Raw genomic sequence first — 25,288 nt, forward strand, 5'->3', positions numbered from 1 at the left:
ATTATGGGATATGAGAGAATGTTTGAAATTTTATTGTTGTCCATTGTATTGTTGTGTAGAAAATAAATTGAACTTTTCAGTTCAACTCAATTATATTCAGTTTGTGAAGCAAATTTTCTATTTTTATGTATGATTTACGCAATATGAAATTATATTGTTAAAAGATCATTTTGTAAGTGACACAAAATTGGGTCCCAATTCTTCTTTAGACAAATCGAGTAATATGTTCTTGAAATAAAATGCTAAGATATTGACTATGTAATTACATTTGAAAAATCCTAACCCACGCATCGAGCGGGCCACTTTGCTACTTCTATAATAGTAAGTCATAAATATCAGGAGGTTTATGGCCTCGAATAATCGACTAGCAGCCCTTGACAAAACACACACTAGGATCTGGCGACAAAATCCGAGCTTCTTGTAAAGGTCGACACTTGGAGAGATTAGAGATGCAACCCCAGCTGCTAGCTAGCTGCAAGGAAGTCCGCCCAATCCCACCCATGTATTAAATTATGGATGTATCATCCTCGATCCTCCGTCAGTTTGTTTGTTTCCACATGTTATCCTCATGCATATATATGGAGGCTACAACTTACAAATTAAGCTATAACATTGTGAGGAGCTATAGCACCAAACCAACAAGGGAAACAACAATGGAAATAAGCCTGGTGCTGATCGTTCTTGTGTTATGCTCCAGTGCTGCTACCCTAGTTACTTGTAGTAGCGCAGGGTTCCACATGGAGCTCACCCATGTTGATAGCAAGGGCAGCTACACCACCGCGCAGCGCGTGCAGCGCGCCATAACCACCAGCCGTCAGCGCCTGGCGTCCTTTGTCGACGTGACCGCGCCAGTCCACTGGAACACCAGCCAGTACATCGCGGAGTACCTGATCGGCACCCCACCTCAGCGCGCCGAGGCACTCATCGACACCGGCAGCGACCTCATCTGGACGCAGTGCTCCACCTGCAAGCAATGCGTCAAGCAGGGCCTGCCCCTCTATAACGCATCCAAGTCGGACACCTTCCATCCCGTGTCATGCAACGACACATTGTGCCTGGCCAACCAGGAGCACTCGTGCCGCCGGGACGGCAGCTGCAATTTTGGGGCCTTCTACGGTGCCGGCGACGCCAGAGGGACCATCGACACCGAGGTCTTCGCCTTTCAAAACGGCTCGGCAAGGCTCACGTTCGGCTGCGTGGACTCGCTGTTCATCTCTCCGGGGTCCCTCGACGAGGCGTCCGGCCTCATAGGGCTTGGCCGCGGCCCCCTGTCGCTCGTCTCTCAAGCAGGCGCCAGCAAGTTCTCTTACTGCCACACCCCTACCTCCGCAGTAACGCCACTGCCGGTGCCAGCAGCCACCTTTTTGTTGGCGCCTCTGCGAGCCTTAGCGGCGACAGCCCTGTGATGTCCATGTCTTTCGTGCAAGGCCCTAAAGAGGGCACATTCTACTACGTTCCACTTGTCGGGATAAGTGTGGGACAGACAAGGCTGCCCATCCCACCTGCGGTGTTCGCTCTGAAACCAAACGGCAGCGGCGGCGGTGTCATCGTCGACTCCGGCACCCCCACTACGGGTCTGGCCCACGGGGCGTATGGGCCCCTGCGCGAGGAGCTTCGGAGGCAGCTGAACGGGAGCCTCGTGCCGTCACCCGCTGACAGTGAGATGGACCTGTGTGTGGCGGTGACGCAGGAAAAGAAAGTGCCGTCCATGGTGCTCCACTTCAGTGGCGGAGCCGACATGGTGCTGCCGCCGGAGAACTACTGGGTACCCCTAGACAGTTCCACGTCATGCATGGTCATGGAGAGATCCGACGACATGAGCGTCATCGGCAACTTCCAATTGCAGAACATCCACCTGCTCTACGACCTTGCCAAGGATGAGCTCTCTTTCCAAACAGCGGACTGCAGCAAACTCTGATCACCCACGTTTACTGTCACTGGAATAAATTTATTTCAACTCATGCATATGTGGAACTTCCATTGATATTGATGCTTCGAAGTTCGAATGGGTGTGATTTGGCATTTAGAAGTCAATCGATTTATATTTATGGGAATGTTTGGGTCACAGAACATCTACAGCGGGGCACTTCAAACTCGCCTCAAACGCCCGGACAAACGGCCCAGTCAATGACAGGTCAAAAAAAATCTGATCAGACGGGCACCTCAAACCGGCCTCAAACGCCCGGGTTGACTGACATCCCTCATATCCAGCTCACGTATGGAGCGGATATGGGGAGGCCCGGGCACACGCACGGGTGCGTCCATCACGTCAGTTCCAGCCCATGCTAGCCCACCCGACGCCACATATATTCATCCCCATCTGCTCCTCGGACCAAATCCTAGCCACTTCACTCCACTCTACTCCACCACCAAAACTCCCATCCGGCGATCTCCGGCCTTCTCCGGCATGGCAGGCAGTGGATCTGACTCCGACCAGCATGGATCCGTCGGCTGAGGTGTCGTCTCGTGCAGGTCGGAGGAGGCAACGGCTATCCACATTGCACTCCGCCGCTCCCAGTAGGACAATGCCCGACCGAGGGTACGATCTGTCCGCCGCGAGTCCATTGCATCGACGCACCGAATGTTCGGATCCTCTAGGGCAGATCATCGTGGTCCTCCTGGGAGCCTTCCAATCTACTTTTCGCCATCACCGGTCCGCCGGAGTATGGGTCCTACTAGGACCGGTGTGCCACCTTGGGAAGGAGAGGTTGAGGGCCGCTGAGGCCTGACTCGCTGCTGACATGGCGACAACGGAGGCGAATGATGCGGCAGCGCACGCTGCCGCAGAGGAGAAATTCATCCGCGCCTGCATTTTAAGAAGCGGCAACGGAGGAACAAGCGCTCTCTCGCCCAAGAGCAGAGTGGGGCATTCCTTGAAATGGCCAGTGTGCCCCCCAAGTAGGAGAAGGAGGATAGCGACGGGTCGGACAACTCCGACGATGAGCAGATCCGGCTTGATCCATACTGCGTTTTTGACCGCTACTTCGGGAAGAAGGACGTCAAGGGCACTGGGAAGGGTAAGGGCAGTCGTGGATGTTCTTGTAAATAGGTAGCATGTAGGTAAAAATGACAAATTTTGGTAGTCCGATGACATGTCCTGACGTAGTAGCCGGACGATGTGTGTAATGCATCATTATGTAGTTGCATGAATTTGTATGAATTTGTGTATGCTAATTGAGGTGTCTGATTGTGAGAAGGGAACGATTATGCTAGTACTACTACTATTCCATCTGGGAACGAAAATTGTTTCGTGGAAATCATGTCATGAAAACTCCGTGGAAACCATGCTTGATACTTGCAGAATAACTCTAAAAAAATGCGGTATGTTAGAAAGGTCTTGTACTATGAAGTATAAACATGTTCTGTTCAAAGTATGAAACCATGTTCATTTGGGAGCTAGAGAAGGAAAAAATATGCATAAACAACAATGTCGTACAATTTGTCACTATTCAGTGATGACTTTGGTCATACCTCCTACAGTTGATTAAGATTCCAACTTCAAATTTTAAACCCTCGAAGAACCTCACCTTCCGCACATATTGTATATTTAAAAAACAATTAAACTTTGAAAAATACATTTCATTTGGTTTTCAACTTTATTTGAATTTAATTTGTGCTCATCTTTCCCCAAAGTCAAGTATTAACTCCAAGGTATTTACAAGGTCTAGTTTAATTAATTAAACATTTTGCATTAGTTTTATTTAAATTAAACCTATGGTTTCAAAGTTATAATCAAATTGTGTTTGAATTAAATTCAAATATCATTTGAATTTCCTAAAGTCGACTAATAACCGAAGTCCATATTACTGTCAAATATCATAATTGTCTTACGCACATATGAACTAAAGTATTCTGAGTTGAAACTATATTTCTCTAGGCTCAATTTTCAAAAAAGAGTCAATTTATTTTGATTTTAATTTGCATGTTATGCCCTATTTAAATTTGAATTCATTCTGTTTGAATTTAAAATTTAAATTATTCAAAAGTAAAATGTTTCTGTACAGGGTGACAGTACATTTCATGAGGTTCGTTTTGCAAAGTGAATCACTCAATTTGGATATGTAAATAATTAGTTGTGAGTGTTTTAAGTTCGGGGGTTTTCTTTAAAATTTTGTTTTGGCAATTTGGACATATAATTCCTGCACTTATATTGCCCATTTGAATTTGAATTTGGTTTCAACCTCAAATGTGTTTCAAATTCATTTTAGAAAAAAATCCAGAGGGTCAAGGTCATTGTTTGGATTTGTGGAATTCATCTTCCTGCTAAAATAATTGCAAAGCCATTTCAAATATTTTCCCTTTCATTTTTGAATTGTTTTCACAATGAATCCAACTCAAGTCATTTTAGGGAAACATAAATTGGCTTGGTTATTCTTGGGACTTATTAAGGTTAGCGTTGTGCCTAATAATATTATAAATGGTTTGGTTTCTACCAAGACTTGCTAGGATTTCAACTTGTGACAGTGGGATTTTATCCTTTCTAGGCAACAATCGAGCAAAACAAAGTCAAACACAAGCAATCATAGATATTTCCTAGCAAATTTTTTATTCCCTATGAATTCTTTTAACATACCTGATTTGGAAAAAATTTGGGATGTGACAATAAGGAAGTCCGCCCAATCCCATTCAAGGTTCAGGCCGGCACCGAAGACTTGATTATACTAGCTAGTGTATTAAATTATGAATGTATCATAATCGATCCTTCATCAGCTGGTTTGTTTCTACATATTATCCAGACTAACTACATACTCGTGCGTTGCTACATGATAGAACAATATTTGAAAAATGGTGTCATGCGACCGATTGTACTCGATCGTCATCATTGTCTTCGAACATCAATACCCGCTCGTCCTCTAGTGAGCGACCATCGAGTGTGTGTACGTCCTGCGGACCATGACTGCCATCCATCTGGGCGAACGCTTGGTCGCCCATGTCGCGAGGGCTTGTTGGTCATTGTCCATGGTATCAAGCATTGGTCTGCCATGCGCTAAGAGCCTACTAGTACTCGCCAATGTCAGCAAAAGTCTGGTGGCCTTCCTCACCCACGAGCACTTTTAAACTGATTCCGCGCGAAGAAAATCCCTACTCCCTCATCCGTATATATAGGGCCTAATAAATTTTTCGAGGTTGGCTTTGACTATTGATAAGAAATAAAGTTTATGAGATGTATGATACGAAAATTATATCATTAGATACTCCTTCATTTTTATAATTTTTGATTGTTTCATGCTATTATCGTATCAATCTTGGATGTTTTATATACATTTACAATCAACTTTATATCATTTTGTGGTACTAACCTACTAACTTACAATCAACTTTATACCATTTGGAGATTTTTTTTTATGGCAATAAGAGACACTGTAAGCTTCAGGAGGACACGAGAAGATGGAGGAGTGGCCCACTAGGCACCAAGGCGCGCCACAGGCCCCTGGCGTGCCCTTGTGGGTAGTGGGGCACACGAGCCTCCGTTTGACCTAACTCCGCCTCTATAAATACTCTAAAATCAGGAAACCTACCAGGGAGGCCATGAAATACTTTTTCCGCCACTGCAAGCCTCTGCTCTCGAGAAATCCCATCTAGAGGCCTTCTCCGGTACTCCACCGGAGGGGGAAAACCTGGAGGGGTTCTTCATCATCCTTGCTGCCCCTCCGATGATGCGTAAGTAGTTTACCACATACCTATAGGCCCATCGTTAGTATCTAGATGACTTCTCTTCTCTCTTTTTTATTCTCAATACAATGTTCTCCTCGTTGTTCTTGGAAATCTATTTGATGTAATAACTTTTGGTGGTGTGTTTGCTGGGATCCGATGAATTGTGAGTTTATAGTCAGATCTATCCGTGAATATTGTTTGGGTTTCTCTGAACTCTTTTATGCATGATTAATATAGCTTCATATTTCTTCTCAGATTTATTGGTTTGGTTTGGCCAACTACATTGATTTATCTTGTCAAGGGAAGATGTGCTTTGTAATGGGTTCCATCTTGCGGTGCTCAATCCCAGTGATAGAAGGGGACATGATATGTATGTATCGTTGCTATTAAGGGTAAAAAAGATGGGGTTTATTCATACATGAGTTTATCTTGTCTACATCATGTCTTCTTAATGCATTACTCCATTTTTTCATGAACTTGATACACTAGATGCATGGTGGATAGCGGTCGATGTGTGGAGTAATAGTAGTAGATGCAGAATCATTTTGGTCTACTAATCCTGGACGTGATGCCTATGTATGATCATTGCCTTGGATATCGTCATAATTATTTGCTTTTCTATCAATTTCCCAACCGTAATTTGTTTATCCATTCTATGCTATTTTCTCGAGAGAAGCCTCTAGTGAAATCTATGGCCCCTGGGTCTATCTTTTATCATATAAAAATCCTAAATATACATTGCTAAAATTTATTTTATTTATTATTTTTGTTAGATCTATCTATCAAATACCTTGCTCGTAATTGTTGAGGGATTGACAACCCCTCTACGCGTTGGGTTGCAAGTATTTGTTGTTGTGTGCAGGTGTTGTTTACATATTGTTGCTTGGTTCTCCTATTGGATTGATAACTTTGGTTTCATAACTGAGGGAAATACTTATCTCTACTGTACTGCATCATCTTCTCCCTTCGAGGAAATCAGAGGCAATCCCAACACAGCTCACAAGTAGCAATGGTGTAACATGCATGTCATATATTATTGTATTGTTCTAACACATGGCCAAAGCCTAGAAAAACACATAGACCTTATATAAGAATGGAGGGAGAAACTCTAATTATCTGTAAGGCTAATTAATTGACTAACTAATTAATAAGTTGCATTAATAACTTAATTTTGAGATTGATTCGATGAAAAAAAATCCTATTTAAATGCATTACTCTGTTTCTAATTTTTGCATTAATGGTTGTCGGCGAAGGACTATACACATATTCGTATTGAATAATAGAGATTCGACATGAAAAAATCCACTTTTAAATGGACCTAATGAATTGTTCATGTAATTAACCGTCTAGCTGATTTATTGTATTAATGATGTGATTTTCAAATGGATTCGGAGCTAGTTTTTAAAATTGTTTCCAGACTAATGGCTATATGGTTGATTCAGTATGATTAATTTTCTGCCTAACTCATTAATTGTCTTATTAACTGGAAAATAGGTACACTTCTAAGGCTGGTCGTAATAGAAGTATCATAGTTAGTATCATGCATGCCAACTAGGCAATTTTGATGAGGTGTCATGGAATTAAATGAAAAAAGAGAGGATTGAGTATCATGCTATCATGATACCATATCATAATAAATGCTATGGTAGTATGTGTCATGCATAATAATAAATAAAGTACTATATGATACTATTCTATGATACTGTGCGTTAGGGAGGTAGTATTATACACTAATATTATATGCATGATACTATTATATGATACTACCCATTACAACCAGCCTAATTATCTATAGACCTCATTATTAGCCTTCATATTAATGAATTGATTTTTCAGTTGATTCAGCACAAAAAATCCCTATTTAATTAGATCTATTTACTTGCACATTTAATTAACTTTTTGTGTAATTGATTGCATTAATATCTTGATTTTTAAATTGATTCGTCCTCTGTTTCTATTTCTTTGCATTAGTGGTTGTGTGCGAACAACTACATACTCATTCACCTTTAATAGTAGAGATGCATATGTATGTATGGAGGCCACGAGTTGCAAATTAAGCTATAACATGGTGAGGAGGCAGCACCAAACCAACGAGTGAAACAATGAAATTAAGCCTGGTGCTGATCGTTGTTGTGTTGTGCTCCATTGCTGCTACCCTAGTTACTTTGTAGTAGCGCAGGGTTCCACATGGAGCTCACCCATGTTGATGGCAAGGGGAGCTACACCACAGCGGAGCGCGTGCAGCGCGCCATGGCCAACAGCCGGCAGCGTCTGGCGTCCTTTGCTGACGTGAGCGTGCCAGTACATCGCTGAGTACCTGATCGGCAACCCACCGCAGCGCGTGGAGGCCATCGTGGACACATGCAGTGACCTCATCTGGACGCAGCCTCAAAGGATCGTGCATCAAGCAGGGCCTGCCATACTATAATGCGTCCAACTCGGACAGTTTCCATCCCGTGCCATGCCATGACACCTTGTGCTTGGCCAACCAGGAGCACTCGTCCGCCAGGGGCGGCAGCTGCGCTTTTGGGGCCTTCTACGGCGCCGGCGTCGCCAGAGGGTCCATTGGCACTGAGGTCTTCGCCTTCCAAAACGGCACCGCGAGGCTCACGTTCGGCTGCCTCGACTTGCTGATGATCACTCCGGGGTCCCTCCACGGGGCGTCCTGTCTCATAGGGCATGTCCGCGGCCCCCTGTCGCTCATCTCTCAGGTGGGCGCCAAAAAGTTCTCTTACTGTCACACCCCCTATCTGCGCAGCAACACCTCCGCCAGTGCCAGCAGCCATCTTTTCGTCGGCGCCTCCGCGAGCCTTAGCAGCAGCAGCCCTGTGATGTCCATGCGTTTCGTGCAAGTCCCTAAGAAGTATCCATTCTACTACGTCCCCCTCGTCGGGATAAGCGTGGGACACACAAGGCTGTCCATCCCACCGACCGTGTTTGCTCTAAAACCAAACGGCACCGGCGGCGGTGTCATCATCGACTCCGGTACCCCCACTACAGCTCTGGCTGACGGGGCGTATGGGCCCCTGCGCGAGGAGCTCCGGAGGCAGCTGAACGGGAGCCTCGTGTCGCCACCCGCAAACAGTGGAATGGACCTGTGTATGGTGGTGGCACACGAAAAGACAGTGCCCTCCTTGGTGTTCCACTTCAGTGGCGGAGCGGACATGGTGCTGCCGCCGGAGAACTACTGGGTGCGACTGGACAATTCCACGTCATGCATGGTGATGCATATATCCAATGGCATGAGCGTCATCGGCAAATTCCAGTTGCAGAATATGCACCTGCTCTACGACCTTGCCAAGGACGAGCTATCTTTCCAAAGAGCCGACTGCAGTTCACTGTGATCACACGTCCGTTCCCCGGTGTTAAAAGGACTGTGTTGTAGGGAATCAGCCTAATAATCTGTTGTAGCACTTGGATCAACAGCCTGATAATCTGTTGTAGCACTTGCATCGGAGAATCTTCTTGATCATTCCTTTCCTCTTTGAGAACTGGTTGTTGTTTTTCTGGCAAATTGTTTACTGTTAATGGATGCTAAACCTTAAGATCGTGTTTCTTTTAGGAGACATCTATATCTATATCTATATCGATATATATACTATATCTCCAATCTAATAATAAAGTCATTAGTGCTTCTGGTGGTACGTCACATAAAGTCATTAGTGCTTCCGTGCGGGCGGCCTGTTTTAAAATTTTGTTTTTATCTTTCTTTTTTCTTTTCCGTGTTCATTGTTTTCTCCTTTAAATAATTTAGTACTTCAAAAAATTTCATGAATTAAAAAAGAGAATTTATAAATAAAATATTCAATAAATCATAAAATGTTTGTGGATTTAAAAAAATTCATAATTGTTTTTACAATGTTTGCATATTCAAAAAAAATTCCCAATTTTGAAAACAAATGTTATCTGTGATGTAGCAAAATATTGGCATGGCCTTTGTTGCTATAAATTTTTTCTCCCGTTGCAACGCACGGGCCTTTTGCTAGTAGTATTTAAAACCATGATTCTCAAAGTAAAACAAAAGTGTAACCAATGGCTCGGGTCAACGATCTAACTCTAGTTTTTTTTTTGAGGTGCTCGATCAACTCTAGTGAGTACGTACTGTTCCGCAGGAACTCCCACTAGAAGAACTAAAAGAAAAAAGAAAAACCCAACTGGGCCGTAGAGCGGAGGGAGGGAGGCGGCGAAGGTTAGGGCTAACAGGGATAGACCAATTTCTTGTGACCGCTTGCTAAAAGCTATTACCCTGGTGTTAACGAGAAGTTTTTTTTTTTGAAAGGACAAAAATTGAAGTTAGCTCAATTGGTACGATGTTCGGGCCTGTTGGTGATAGATTTAATGCTTAGGTGGTCACCCCTTTTCTAATCCTGAAAGGATCCCAGAATTATTTTTTTTCTACCTGTGGAGCAGGCCCAGCAGCTCCACCGTAGGCTAGGGCCGAGTAGCGTAGTCCAGCCCGAAGCAGACGTAGCTGTGGCATGAAAAAAAAAAGAAATTAGTAATTAAGGAGTACTCGTTGCAAAGAACACTCCACTTTTCCAGGTCACGACAAGTGGCGCACATGCAGCGGGTCACTTGTCGCAACCTGGGAGTTTTCCCTTTTTTCGTAGATCCGTTTATTCAAAACGTTTTCTCTTAAACTGTGCGTCCAAATCTCAAACCATTTTCACCATTGGATTCCTCGCGTCGAGATCTTCAAAACTAGATCCCATGTTGATAGGTTTTGACGAACTTTTTTTCACGAAAAAAACCGGACGAAAAAAACCGGGCGAAAAAACCGAACCAGGAGCACGGTTTTTTTCCTGTATGAAAGAGGCACGTCCGTGCCTCTCGCGAAATCACAACCGTGCCTCTCGTGAAAGCAAAACCATGACTCCCGGGAAGAAAAAAAAACAGAAAACGCGTATTTTTTCCTTTCCGAGAGGCACGTCCGTGACTCTCGCGAAAGCACAACCGTGCCTCTTGCGAAAGCAAAACTGTGACTCTCGGGAAAAAAAAATAGAAATGCGTATTTTTCCCTTTCCGAGAGGAACGGCCGTGACTCTTGCGAAAGCACAACCGTGCCTCTCGCAGAAGCAAAACCGTCACTATCGCGAAAGAGAAAAAACAGAAAACGCGTTTTGTTTTTGCCTTTCCAAGAGGCACGGCCGTGACTCTCGCGGAAGCACAACCGTGCCTCTCGCGGAAGCAAAACGTGACTCTTGCAAAAGAAAAAAAATAGAAAATGCGTTTTTGTTTCCGTTTCCGAAAGGCACGGCCGTGACTCTCGCTAAAGTACAACCATGCCTCTCGCAGAAGAAAAACCGTGACTTTTGCGAAAAAAAACTGATTTTTTTCATGCAAAAAATTATTATTTTTTGAAATTATTTTTTTGATCGAAAATCTAAGAAAGATTGGGTGAAAACCAAAACGTGGAAAAAACCAGGGAAGACGCGTGCAGGAAATATAAAAAAACCGGAGGAAGCGTCCAGAGCACGACACGTGGCGAATGGCTGAGAGCGCGCCAAGTGGCGCTGATCGTTGCGAGGCTCCCGAAGAAGCGCTCGTTAACTAGTTGCTCTCCAAAAAAAGGCCAGACAGATGAGGAAATCAATAATTAAGGAGTACTCTTTACAAAGATCACTCCCACTTCTAACGACAAGTGACGCACTGCATGCGCGCTACTTCTTGCAATCTTGGAGTCTCCCTTTTCTCGTACATTTTTATCTCATAAATTGTGCATCCAAATTTTGAACCGGTCTCATTGTTGCATTCCTTATGTCGAGATATTCAAAACTAGATCCCATGTTGCTAGTTTTCGATAAAAAAATTTCATGAAAAAACATAGCTGGGAGTTTTTTTTCATTTCCAAAGAGGCATTACTGTGCCTCTCACGGAATCAAATCCATATCCTCACGAGCAGTAAATCCACACCTCTCACAAAAGGAAAAAAACTCATTTTTTCACTTTCCGAGAGACATGACTATGGCTCTGGTGGGAAAAAAGAAAAGGCATTTTTTGCGTTTTTTTTTTTGAAATTTGTTTGGGTCCAGAACCTAAGAAAAACTTCTGGAATACCGAAGAGCCAAAAACATCGAAAAAAATCATCTAAAAGCAAAAAACACATACAAAAAAATAAAAAGGGATATCCGGAAGGAGTGTCCATAACGAGATACGTGGCGGCGGCTAAGAGCGCGCCAACTGGCACGCTCCCAGCCCTCCCAAAGTGACCCTTGCGGGCGCTACCGAAGGAGTTCTCGCTTATTAGTTGCTCTCGACAGACCATGTGTACTGTATGGCCAATCCTATTCGGTGCGCAGGTCACTAACCAGCGACCTAGCACGCCTGAATCCTATTTAGCACCTGTTGCGCCATTTAAAGGTGTTCCCACGAAGCAGCCCACACCCCTTCTATACTAGACTCGGCCCAATTATTTTTTTCCCGTCTGCTCTCAGCATGCAGGCGATGTCGGGAGCTCCTAATGCAGTCCAGTTTTGGGAAGCTCCTAGTCTAGTTGTGGGAAACTCCTAGTCCGGTTTTCATTTGGTTTTCCTACCAGTTTTTTCTTTCTTGTTCTATTTGATTCTTTTACTTTTTTATTTTTCGTATGTACTTTTTACTTTCTATTGAAATTTTCATGATTTTTTTTCTGAAAAACTACTACAAAAGGTCAAATCCTTGGACGTGCAAACTTTTATTCGAACTCATGAACTTTTTCTTAAACATGTAAAAAAATTCAAGTTCGTGAATTTTTCAAATTTACGAACTTTTTACAACTTTTGTGAACTACTTTTGGTTTTGCATTTTTCAGATAATGTTTTCCAAAAGTCAATGGTGAAATTGGTTAACAGTAAACTATTCAATGGTAAGGTTCGACTAGAAGTTTGCCAATGTGTCTCCCACCGAGTGAGGTAAAAAAAATTTAGCGAGCGAGATAATTTCATGAGAGAGAGCGACTAGGACGGTGATGGACTGCGGCTCATCTAGTGGAGCGCCCGAGCACCGTTTACACAAATGGGCGTACTGCCCCCCGCCGCCTCCAACAACGAACACATTTTGAACCTCTCCAGACAAGAATTTTCTAGTATTTTTTGCGCTTTTCATTTTGAACCTATGTGTGGCGGTGGCGCAAGAAAAGACAGTGTCGTCCATGGTGCTACACTTCAGTGGCGGAACGGACATGTTGCTGCTGTCGGAGAACTACTGGGTGCCGCTGGACAATTCCAACGGCATAAGCATCATTGGCAACTTCCAGTTGCAGAACATGCACCTGCTGTACGACCTTGCCAAGGACGAGCTATCTTTACAAACTGCTGACTGCAGCTCACTGTGATCACATGTCCGTTCCCCAGGAACTCACAGCTCGTGTGCCTAATAGGGAGGGACGACTTTCATTTGACCGCTTTGTTACAGGCTATTACCATGTGGTTAAGAAAAATTTAAGTTAGCTCAACCGGTATGACGTTGGGACCTAATCGTGATAGATTCAATCCTGGTATTTCCTATTGGGTGTCTTCAGTGCCAGTTAACGTTCATTTTGTTAACTGACGCGGAAGACGCTTTTACCTGGGCCGGCTCATATATGATTTAATTTTCTCTAAACTCGCAAAAAAAATTCAGGACACAGGCTTCGAACCCGCGACCTCAACACACCAACAGTCAGATCTGCTGAAACCACAAGGTACTGACCTTAATCTGTAATGTGAGGTTTATATGAATCAATTTGGAGGTTCTAGATCAGTTCTATATGACATATGCAGTCTGGGAAAGTTTAGCTAATAAAATAGTTCACTTTATTATGACAAGACCAACCTTAGTCCCATGTATCAAGTTGATATTTTTTATATTCCCTTTTTATGTAGGATGGCGTACCACAGTGCAGTGCACTTAAATCATGGCGACACGTTTAACATTTAATCTGGCACAACAAGTTTAGAGGGAGGAACCTTGGTGTGAGAACCCGCCCGAGTTGGTCACCCAACGTTTTTACCTACGATTTCTCCCTCCTCTTCTTTGCCTGGCCTTTAGCTTCTTTCTTGTCCCATCTTAGATTTCACCGTTAGGATATAGGGATCCAATTCTTTGTGAACTGTTTGCTAGGGTCAGACTAGAGTTGAGTGTGGAAGAAAAATCTGTAGTAAGGTTGGAAGTAAGGTATGACGCGGGTACAGGCCCTAGGTCATTCTGCTCGATGACCCCCCTGGCAAAGGCTTATGCTTGGGAGAACTACAAGAAAATCGTCGGTGAATCTTGCATCAAGATCGTTGTTATATATATGTAATGGTAGAATCGCAGGTCGCTAGGCTGCAACAGCCATAACTCCGGAGCCGTTGTGAGCGATCTAACGATCTCAGATCATGACGTATTACAAGAAAAGGCATAGGGAGAGTCCTCTACCTTGGGCCCACAAGGTATGAATGTTGCCAGGATTCAAACACATTAGTATTAGTATTATTATTAGTATTATTATTATTATTATTATTATTACAACAGGTTATAACCTGGATGTACGGGCAGAAATACAACAAACAACAACCTACGTACACACCTTGAATGGGAGCATGAAGATAAACAGACAGCACACCCGCAAAGAAAAAGACACATGCAAGATCAAACATCGACAACTGCAAGCACATGGATACTTGTGTCCATCTGGAGTTCAAGATTAGAACTTGATGATGAAGTCATAGATATGGTTGCTGACCTCCTGGTCCCTCTCTTGAGGATAAAGTGGCCAGCGCCAGGGATGACGACCACCCACTAGTAGAAAACAGGGCTATGGTCCAGGCCGGCTCAGCCCATTAGTCCCAGTTCAGTCTAGAACCGGGACTAATGTGAGTATTGGTCCCGGTTCGTGCGGCTAAGGCATTAGTCCCGGTTCACTCGGGCCTTTAGTCCCGGTTTAAGACATGAACCGGTCCCGTCCCGGTTCGTGCCTGAAACCGGGACTAAAGATTAGACCTTTAGTCCGGTTTGAGGCGCCGGGACGAGACCTTTAGGATTCGTGCCACGACCGGTAAAAGGTCCCATTTTCAAACTCTCCCCCCCCCCCCGTGGATCGCCTTTTCAGTTTAAAAAAATAAAAGAAAATAATGGAAATGTCAAAAAAATAAAAGAAAATAAGTTTCTCATGTGATATGTGGTCTAGTTGTTGTGAAAAATTTGCAAAATTTTGACTTTATTTGCAAAATCTCTCTGAAATTTGTAAAAATGGGCATAACTTTTGCATACTAACTCGGATGAAAAAGTTTTTTATATGAAAAATCATCTACTCGAAAAGTTACATCCAAATCTCAAACCATTTTCACCATTGGATTCCTCGCGTCGAGATCTTCAAAACTAGATCCCATGTTGATAGGTTTTGACGAACATTTTTTCACGAAAAAAACCGGACGAAAAAAACCGGGCGAAAAAACCGAACCAGGAGCATGGTTTTTTTCCTTTACGAAAGAGGCACGTCCGTGCCTCTCGCGAAATCACAACCGTGCCTCTCGTGAAAGCAAAACCATGACTCCCGGGAAGAAAAAAACAGAAAACGCGTATTTTTTCCTTTCCGAGAGGCACGTCCGTGACTCTCGCGAAAGCACAACCGTGCCTCTCGCGAAAGCAAAACCGTGACTCTCGAGAAAGAAAAAAACAGAAATGCGTATTTTTCCCTTTCCGAGAGGAACGGCCGTGACTCTTGCGAAAGCACAACCGTGCCTCTCGCAGAAGCAAAACCGTCACTCTCGCGAAAGAAAAAAAAACAGAAAACGTGTTTTGTTTTTCCCTTTCCAAGAGGCACAGCCGTGACTCTCGCGAAAGCACAACCGTGCCTCTTGCGGAAGCAAAACGTGACTCTTGCGAAAGAAAAATAACAGAAAATGCGTTTTTGTTTCCGTTTCCGAAAGGCACGGCCGTGACTCTCGCTAAAGCACAACCATGCCTCTCGTAGAAGAAAAACCGTGACTTTTGCGAAAAAACTGATTTTTTTCATGCAAAAAATTATTTTTTTTGAAATTATTTTTTTGATCGAAAATCTAAGAAAAGATTGGGTGAAAACCAAAACATGGAAAAAACCCGGGAAAACGCGTGCGGAAAAATATAAAAAAACCGGAGGAAGCGTCCAGAGCACGACACGTGGCGAATGGCTGAGAGCGCGCCAAGTGGCGCTGATCGTTGCGAGGCTCCCGAAGGAGCGCTCGTTAACTAGTTGCTCTCCAAAAAAAGGCCAGACAGATGAGGAAATCAATAATTGAGGAGTACTCTTTACAAAGATCACTCCCACTTCTAACGACAAGTGACGCACTGCATGCGCGCTACTTCTTGCAATCTTGGAGTTTCCATTTTCTCGTACATTTTTATCTCATAAATTGTGCATCCAAATTTTGAACCGGTCTCATTGTTGCATTCCTCATGTCGAGATCTTCAAAACTAGATCCCATGTTGCTAGTTTTCGATAAAAAAATTTTCATGAAAAAACATAACTGGGAATTTTTTTTCATTTCCAAAGAGGCATTACTATGCCTCTCATGGAATCAAATCCATATCCTCACGAGCAGTAAATCCACACCTCTCACAAAATGAAAAAAAAACTCATTTTTTCACTTTCCGAGAGACACGACTATGGCTCTGGTGGGAAAAAAGAAAAGGCATTTTTTTGCTTTTTTTTAAAATTTGTTTGGGTCCAGAACCTAAGAAAAACTTCTGGAATACCGAAGAGCCAAAAACATCAAAAAAAATCATCTAAAAGCAAAAAACACATACAAAAAAATAAAAAAGGGATATCCGGAAGGAGTGTCCATAACGAGATACGTGGCGGCGGCTAAGAGCGCGCCAACTGGCACGCTCCCAGCCCTCCCAAAGTGACCCTTGCGGGCGCTACCGAAGGAGTACTCGCTTATTAGTTGCTCTCGACAGACCATGTGTACTATATGGCCAATCCTATTCGGTGCGCAGGTCACTAACCAGTGACCTAGCACGCCTGAATCCTATTTAGCACCTGCTGCGCCATTTAAAGGTGTTCCCACGAAGCAGCCCACACCCCTTCTATACTAGACTCGGCCCAATTATTTTTTTCCCGTCTGCTCTCAGCATGCAGGCGATGTCGGGAGCTCCTAATGCAGTCCAGTTTTGGGAAGCTCCTAGTCTAGTTGTGGGAAGCTCCTAGTCCGGTTTTCATTTGGTTTTCCTACCAGTTTTTTCTTTCTTGTTTTATTCGTTTCTTTTACTTTTTTAATTTTCGTATGTACTTTTTACTTTCTATTGAAATTTTCATGATTTTTTTTCTGAAAAACTACTACAAAAGGTCAAATGCTTGGACGTGCAAACTTTTATTCGAACTCATGAACTTTTTCTTAAACATGTAAAAAAATTCAAGTTCGTGAATTTTTCAAATTTATGAACTTTTTACAAATTTTGTGAACTACTTTTGGTTTTGCATTTTTCAGATAATGTTTTTCAAAAGTCAATGGTGAAATTGGTTAACTGTAAACTATTCAATGGTACGGTTCGACTAGAAGTTTGCCAATGTGTCTCCCACCGAGTGAGGTAAAAAAATTTAGCGAGCAAGATAATTTCATGAGAGAGAGCGACTAGGACGGTGATGGGCTGCGGCTCATCTAGTGGAGCGCCCGAGCACCGTTTACACAAATGGGCGTACTGCCCCCCGCCCCCTCCAACAACGAACACATTTTGAACCTCTCCAGACCAGAATTTTCTAGTATTTTTTGCGCTTTTCATTTTTTATTTGCATTCTTTTATCTTTTTCCTTTTTCTTTTCATTCTTCATGTTAGTGTTCAAATTTTTTTATTTTCATTTTTCATGTTTCTTTATTTTTTTTCTTTCATTTTCTCAGCATCTTTCCAAATAATGAACATACTTTAGGAAATCATTAACATATTTCGATTTTATAATCATATTTCTATGTTTTAATCATGTACATTTCTGGAATTCGTAAAAAAATATTTTTTTTAAATTGTATTTTTTAATCTCATAAACATTGTTTAGAATTGGGGAGCATATTTCTAATAAGAAAACATTTTTTGAACCAATGAACATTTTTTTAATCGATGAACTTTTTTGTATTTCACAATCATTTTATATTTTTATGAACATTTCTTAAAAAAATCATGAATTTTCTTTGAATCGTGTCACCACCCACTGACATTGGAATGGACCTATGTGTGGCGGTGGCGCAAGAAAAGACAGTGCCGTCCATGGTGCTACACTTCAATGGCGGAGCGGACATGTTGCTGGTGCCGCTGGACAATTCCAACGGCATAAGCATCATTGGCAACTTCTAGTTGCAGAACATGCACCTGCTGTATGACCTTGCCAAGGACGAGCTATCTTTACAAACTGCTGACTGCAGCTCACTGTGATCACATGTCCGTTCCCCAGGAACTCACAGCTCGTGTGCCTAATAGGGAGGGACGACTTTCATTTGACCGCTTTGTTACAGGCTATTACCATGTGGTTAACAAAAATTTCAGTTAGCTCAACCGGTATGACGTTGGGACCTAATCGTGATAGATTCAATCCTGGTATTTCCTATTGGGCGTCTTCAGTGCCAGTTAACGTTCATTTTGTTAACTGACGCGGAAGACGCTTTTACCTGGGTCGGCTCATATATGATTTAATTTTCTCTAAACTCGCAAAAAAAATCAGGACACAGGCTTCGAACCCACGACCTCAACGCACCAACAGTCAGATCTGCTGAAACCACAAGGTACTGACCTTAATCTGTAATGTGAGGTTTATATGAATCAATTTGGAGGTTCTAGATCAGTTCTATATGACATATGCAGTCTGGGAAAGTTTAGCTAATAAAATAGTTCACTTTATTATGACAAGACCAACCTTAGTCCCATGCATCAAGTTGATATTTTTTATATTCCCTTTTTATGTAGGATGGAGTACCACAGTGCAGTGCACTTAAATCATGGCGACACGTTGAACATTTAATCTGGCACAACAAGTTTGGAGGGAGGAACCTTGGTTTGAGAACCCGCCCGAGTTGGTAACCCAACGTTTTTACCTACGATTTCTCCATCCTCTTCTTTGCCTGGCCTTTAAGCTTCTTTCTTGTCCCATCTTAGATTTCACTGTTAGGATATAGGGATCCAATTCTTTGTGAACTGTTTGCTAGGGTCAGACTAGAGTTGAGTGTGGAAGAAAAATCTGTAGTAAGGTTGGAAGTAAGGTATGACGCGGGTACAGGCCCTAGGTCATTCTGCTCGATGACCCCCCTGGCAAAGGCTTATGCTTGGGAGAACTACAAGAAAATGGTCGGTGAATCTTGCATCAAGATCGTTGTTATATATATGTACTGGTAGAATCGCAGGTCGCTAGGCTGCAACAGCCATAACTCCGGAGCCGTTGTGAGCGATCTAACGATCTCAGATCATGACGTATTACAAGAAAAGGCATAGGGAGAGTCCTCTACCTTGGGCCTACAAGGTATGAATGTTGCCAGGATTCAAACACATTATTATTATTATTATTATTATTATTATTATTATTATTATTATTATTACAACAGGTTATAACCTGGATGTACGGGCAGAAATACAACAAACAACAACCTACGTACACACCTTGAATGGGAGCATGAAGATAAATAGACAGCACACCCGCAAAGAAAAAGACACATGCAAGATCAAACATCGACAACTGCAAGCACATGGATACTTGTGTCCATCTGGAGTTCAAGATTAGAACTTGATGATGAAGTCATAGATATGCTTGCTGACCTCCTGGGCCCTCTCCTGCTGGATAAAGTGGCCAGCGCCAGGGATGACGACCACCCACTAGTAGAAAACAGGGCTATGGTCCAGGCCGGCTCAGCCCATTAGTCCCGGTTCAGTCTAGAACCGGGACTAATGTGAGCATTGGTCCCGGTTCGTGCGGCTAAGGCATTAGTCCCGGTTCACTCGGGCCCTTTAGTCCCGGTTTAAGACATGAACCGGGACTAAAGGGTGCGATGACCTTTAGTCCCGGTTCGTGCCTGAAACCGGGACTAAAGATTAGACCTTTAGTCCCGGTTTGAGGCACGAACCGGGACTAATGGGGTGGGGTTGAGACCTTTAGTCCCGGTTCGTGCCACGAACCGGTACTAAAGGTCCCATTTTCAAACTCTACCCCCCCCCCCCCCGATCGCCTTTTCAGTTTAAAAAAAAAAATAAAGAAAATAATGGAAATGTCAAAAAAAAAAGAAAATAAGTTTCTCATGTGATATGTGGTCTAGTTGTTGGGAAAATTTGCAAATGTGAATTTTGACTTTATTTGCAAAATTTCTCTGAAATTTGTAAAAATGGGCATAACTTTTGCATACTAACTCGGATGAAAAAGTTTCTGCTGGATAAAGTGGCCAGCGCCAGGGATGACGACCACCTCATCTAGCAGCGGAACATCCTCTTTAAACCCACCGGCGTGGATGTACTCCTGGATCCCCTCAAAGTTGTATGTGATGTCATCGTCCCCCACGATGTACTTGGTCGGCACCTGCACTTTGGCGTCCGCCCACGGCGCCGCCAGCTCGCAGTTCTTGTCAAAGTTTCGGTAGTAGTTGATGGCACCAGTGAAGCCAGTCTTTTCGAAGGAGGTGACAAAGTAGTCAATGTCGGCCTCGGTGAGCCAAGGTGGAAGCGGAGATGTCGGGAACTTGTTGTCATCCATCTCCTCATCACAGAACACGCCGTGGCTAAAGCAATGGCACAACAACTGCCTCATGAGGCGCTTGGCATGCGCCGGCGCGAACTGCTTCTCCGCGACACCTGGCTCCTGTACGTGAACCATATGCATATATACGTTTTGTAAGGATTTTGTAGCAATAGTTTGTCGTGGGCATCTGATAATGCAGATACCAGTTGAATGTTGCGAATGCATGCTAGTGGCTTGCCTGGAAGCGGCACTTGTAGTAGTTGGGGCCGTATGCGCGCTTGAAGTACTCTATGGGATTTACGAAGTCGGGGCCGGTGCGGATCATGATGTGGCGCATGAAGGCGACGCTGGTGTTGACGAGTGCCGTCACACGCTCCGGGCGGAACAGGCACATGTACCACGCGATGATTGCGCCCCAGTCGTGCCCCACCAAAAACACCTTCATTTCAACCATGATGTGTATGTTATGAGGTCAAAATTACTTCAGTTAGAACATTCATGTATGCAGCAGACGGCTTATGGAATATATTGCACAACATATCTCCATTGATATTAACTAAAAATCTAGAAAATTTTGGTTTTGCCCAACGAGAGAACAAAAGGATTATGAATTCACTTGGAAAAGCGAGAATTCATTTTCAAATTCTAACAAATAAACAAAATATGTTCTTTCTCCAACGCTGAAAAATCTCATTCTATGAGATGCCATAATTTATTTAGGATCTTTATCAATGTTAGCATCTGATTTGCAGGTGTATTACCTGCCCGCGTGTGGTGGGGGCGTGTTGTGTATGTGTGTGTGTGCTCATGTGTCGTCTCTGGATAATCCAGAAACAGACTATATTATTTGGTTACAAGGTAAGCTTAATTGTACCTTTGCAAGCTCTAAAGTGTCGAGGAGCGCAACAAGGTCACCAACGATGTGAAAGGCGGTGTAAGAGGCCACATCGGGAGGTGCAGTGGTGCCACCATAGCCACGGAGGTCAGGCGCGACGCAGCGGTAACCACGAGTCGCCAAGTACTCCATCTGATGGCGCCACGAGTACCACAGCTCCGGGAAGCCATGCAGGAGCAGCACCACCCCCTTGGCGACCGGCTTCCGCCATATGCATCGATATGCCGTTCCCCTACACTATCCGGTGTCTGATCACCACGCCCTCCATGGTCACCCAAAACTCTCTCTCTCTCTCTCTCTCTCTCTCTGGTGTATGTGTCTCTACTGTGTGTTGTGCGTTGCAACTTGAGCTGGTGGGAGCTGCTATTTAAAGACAAAACTTACCAGCCGTGGCACTGTTTTCATGTTAGTAGTTTTTAGTGTCGTGCGATTGGTGAATGCATGTGATGCATCGTCAATCAACAATATTCCTACAGCTGTCCTGCGCTGTCCACAGTCCACACTAGTCCCGCTCCCTGGGATTCGGCTGCGGCCGTTCGGATAGACATGCATGAATAACGCAATTGGGAAGAAAGAAATAACGCACGAGGGCGTTCTTTATTATTTGACTAATATGGCATCAAGCAGATACAAACATAACAAGTACTAACCCGCTCTCTGCACGTTTAGAATGCACACAACTAAAAAGAAAGAAAGAAAAAAGGACCCATAGGGGCCAACGCAACCCCGCGTCGCTCTGCCAGGAGCGGCTCGGGCGGATCTGCAAGCCGCCGTGGCCGGCTCCCTCCCGCCCCTTCCCTCACCTCGCCGCCGCCAGGGCGCCGCGGGCAAAGCCTGCACGGCGTCAGCGGCGGCGGGGCTGTCTTCTTTCGCGCGCCTCGACGGATCTCGAGCGGCGGCTGCTGATGTGTGTACGCCGGAGGTGCGGGCCTAGAAGCAGGGCGCGGTCCTGTGCCTTACCTCGCCTGTCGGGGTTGTCTTCAACGCTGCTGGTGGCTGGCAGCTGCGGCTGGGGGCGGCGTCCGGTTCTCGCGGCAACCGGATGCCGGGGCGGCGGCCCCGGAGCTTGGCGGTGGTGGCGGGCGCTGGGCTTGCCGCTGTGCTCCGGCGTGTGGAGGCGGCGGCGACCCCTGTGCGCGGTTGGCGGCTCTCCGACCCGGACGACGCGGGGGGTAGCGGCGGCCCGGCGTGGCCGGCGATCTGGATGCGGTTGGGCCGGCGGCTCGCTGGTCTGCTAGAGATCTAGGGGCATCATCGTCTCCGACTTGATCTGTTTCGGTTCGTGCTAGTTCCGGTACAGGGAGATAGTCGTCATCTCCGGTGCTGGGTACATGGATCTGGCGGCGACGGCTGGACCCTTGGTCTAGGCTTCGACAGAGAAGGCGACGGTCCGCGCACAAGAAGCGGATGGAGTTCTTCGAACAGATCTGGGTGAAAACCTGCTCTTGGCTAGATGCCAAAGCCGGCGATGGCGGCGCTCTACGGTGTCGTTCCCTTCTTGAAGGCATCGCTGTGGAGAAGTTCTAGACTATGATCTGCTACCACCGGGGGAAACCCTAGATCGATAGATCAGATGACGGTGGCGCGTTTGTGTCGTTTCCTACTTGGGGGCGTCTTTCTTGGAGGTGTACGTGGGCTCAAGGGACCAGTGGACGACGTGTTTGGTGGAGCGGTGCTTCATCATGCACATTGATGGTGACAGATCTTGATGGCTTGGCGCTCTGGAGATTAGGCGTCTAATGTGCGATGATGGACTCGCGCACGAGGGTGACGCTGTCTGGCGTCGTGGTGGCGTCGATGGTAGTTAGACCGGGCAAGGTAGATGCAGCAGTACAGCACTGAAGATAGATTGGTGGTAGGTGGCTGTGGCGGCTTCATACCCGACAGGCGTCCTGGTTGAGGAGTGCGCCGGACTGGTGGCCATACCCGGCAGGCATCCTGGTTGGGACCTCAGGTCTTAGATGTTAGGTTTGGCTGCGAGGTCTGTTTGGTATTAGGCCCAGACTATCAGCATCCCTTCATCAACTGGATAGAAGTAGCGACAGATGTTGCCTAGATGGTGACTTTAGTCTTACTGTTGTAAGGTCTTGTGTGAATAATTAATAAAGTGGTTGCATGCATCATCCAGATGCAGAGGCCGGGGGTCCTCCTCCATTTCTTAAAAAAATAAAAGAAGGGTCAAGGCGAGGTGAACAACCCACTGCAGCAATACATCAACTACAGATCATGGGTTTTGACCTGAAAAAGATGGACCGAGTATTTCTTAGACAGTGCCTTCAACAAGGAAGTATAAACCGCCATTGGCCAGGTACAACAAGTGAAGGCCAAACCTAGGGTTTTCACCCCGGAACTCGAGGCCTGGCATTCACCACCATAGACGAAGTTCTCTGTGTTGCCGCCACCAAATTGCTAGTGAAGAAGTCATGCTACAATATCCCAATCAGCACCGGAATCACGAATTGAAGTGAACACCCCACACCGGACATTTGCTGAGACGACAAATCTGACCATGCGGACAATGGCCGCACATGCTAGCACCTGACGCCGATGTGGGGCACACTCCGACCATCACCGAAGCAAGACATATATCTAGTAAAGATACGGACCGTCGTGAGGGCGGGAGACATAGGTAAGCCTGCCACGCGAAGCCCTACGACCAAATCATGTGCGCTACCACCGAGCATGCACCACAATCGGATCAAACCTGCTGAGATCGGCCTGACCAGCACGCGACCAATACACAGCGCGGATCACCACCCAAACGCCCATCACTAACTGTTGAAACGGACAAGACTGCATCCAGCCATCCACCGCATCAGGCACTTTCAGAGCACCACCACAGGTAGGGATGGCACCCGCGGGGTTTGGGTATGGGTGGAGCCACCCCATACCCTTACCCGTCCCATTTAAGCTTACCCACGACACGTACCCATACCCGCTATTGGGTACACATTTTTCCCATACCCGTCACCCGACAGGATAGATGGGTACCCGCGGGTAAAATTACCCATATTTGCATAACATCAATTTAACCGACACATATCATAAAGAACAACATACAATCATAATTTATAAACAACAACACATAATAACATCAATACATACTTATAAATAACAACACATTGTAAACACAACACATCTTATAAACGTGAACACTTCCTTGTAAACAACAACACATCATAACAATGATACATAGTCATACATTTTAGGTTACAAACTCACGACAAAGGATAGAAGTATTTTTTTTCTGTACTTGTTAGGTTTTATAAGGGTACAAACACTAGTGGAAAACAGGGCTTTGGTCCAGGCCGGGTCAGCCCATTAGTCCCGGTTCAGTCAAGAACCGGGACTAATGTGAGCATTTATCCCGGTTCGTGCGGCTAAGGCATTAGTCCCGGTTCATCTGGCCCCTTTAGTCCCGGTTCGTGCCACGAATCGGGACTAAAGGGTGCGATGCACATTAGTCCCGGTTGGTGGCACCAACCGGTACTAATGGGTTTTGAGGCATTAGTACCGGTTCATGGCACGAACCGGTACTATAGGATTGACATCTTACTATTGTCAGGAAAACAACAAGTGCAGACTTGGAAACGAGAGATAATAGAACCGGGAAGTTAAGCGTGCTCAGGCTGGGGGAGTGGGAGGATGGGTGACCGTTCGGGAAGTTAGATAATTTGGAATGATGAGGGGTGATTAGAGGATAAATTGAGCAGTGATGAGGGGTGGTGATTACACACTAGAGGTTAAAATAATTCAGAAATTTGAAAATAAAAAAAAATAAAAAAATCGTTCGGGAAGTTAGATAATTTGGAATGATGAGGGTGATTAGAGGATAAATTGAGCAGTGGTGAGGGGTGGTGATTGCACACTAGAGGTTAAAATAATTCAGAAATTTGAAAATCAAAAAATAGTAAAAAAAAATAAAAAAAATCATAAAATTTCCTTTAGTCCCGGTTGGTGTTACCAACTGGGACTAAAGGTGAAGCTCCACGTAGAACCGACCCTTTAGTCCCGGTTCGAAAACCGGTATTAAAGGGCCTTACCAACCGGGACAAAAGCCCCTTTTTCTACTAGTGAAAGGTATGCGGGTACGGGGTATATCATCTCAATCTCAT

General features: G+C 44.8%; 3 pseudogenes; 2 read left to right on the forward strand and 1 right to left on the reverse strand.

Annotated features, from left to right (window-relative positions):
- Positions 1 to 653: 653 nt before the first annotated feature.
- LOC125549585 lies at positions 654 to 1,918 on the forward strand (annotated as a pseudogene).
- A 5,839-nt stretch (positions 1,919 to 7,757) lies between these two features.
- LOC125549586 lies at positions 7,758 to 8,999 on the forward strand (annotated as a pseudogene).
- Positions 9,000 to 19,860: 10,861 nt separating this feature from the next.
- On the reverse strand, positions 19,861 to 21,441 carry LOC125549587 (annotated as a pseudogene).
- Between the last annotated feature and the right edge of the window lie 3,847 nt (positions 21,442 to 25,288).

The sequence above is a fragment of the Triticum urartu genome, chromosome 3 (genome assembly GCF_003073215.2).
Source record: "Triticum urartu cultivar G1812 chromosome 3, Tu2.1, whole genome shotgun sequence".
Lineage (NCBI taxonomy): Eukaryota > Viridiplantae > Streptophyta > Magnoliopsida > Poales > Poaceae > Triticum > Triticum urartu.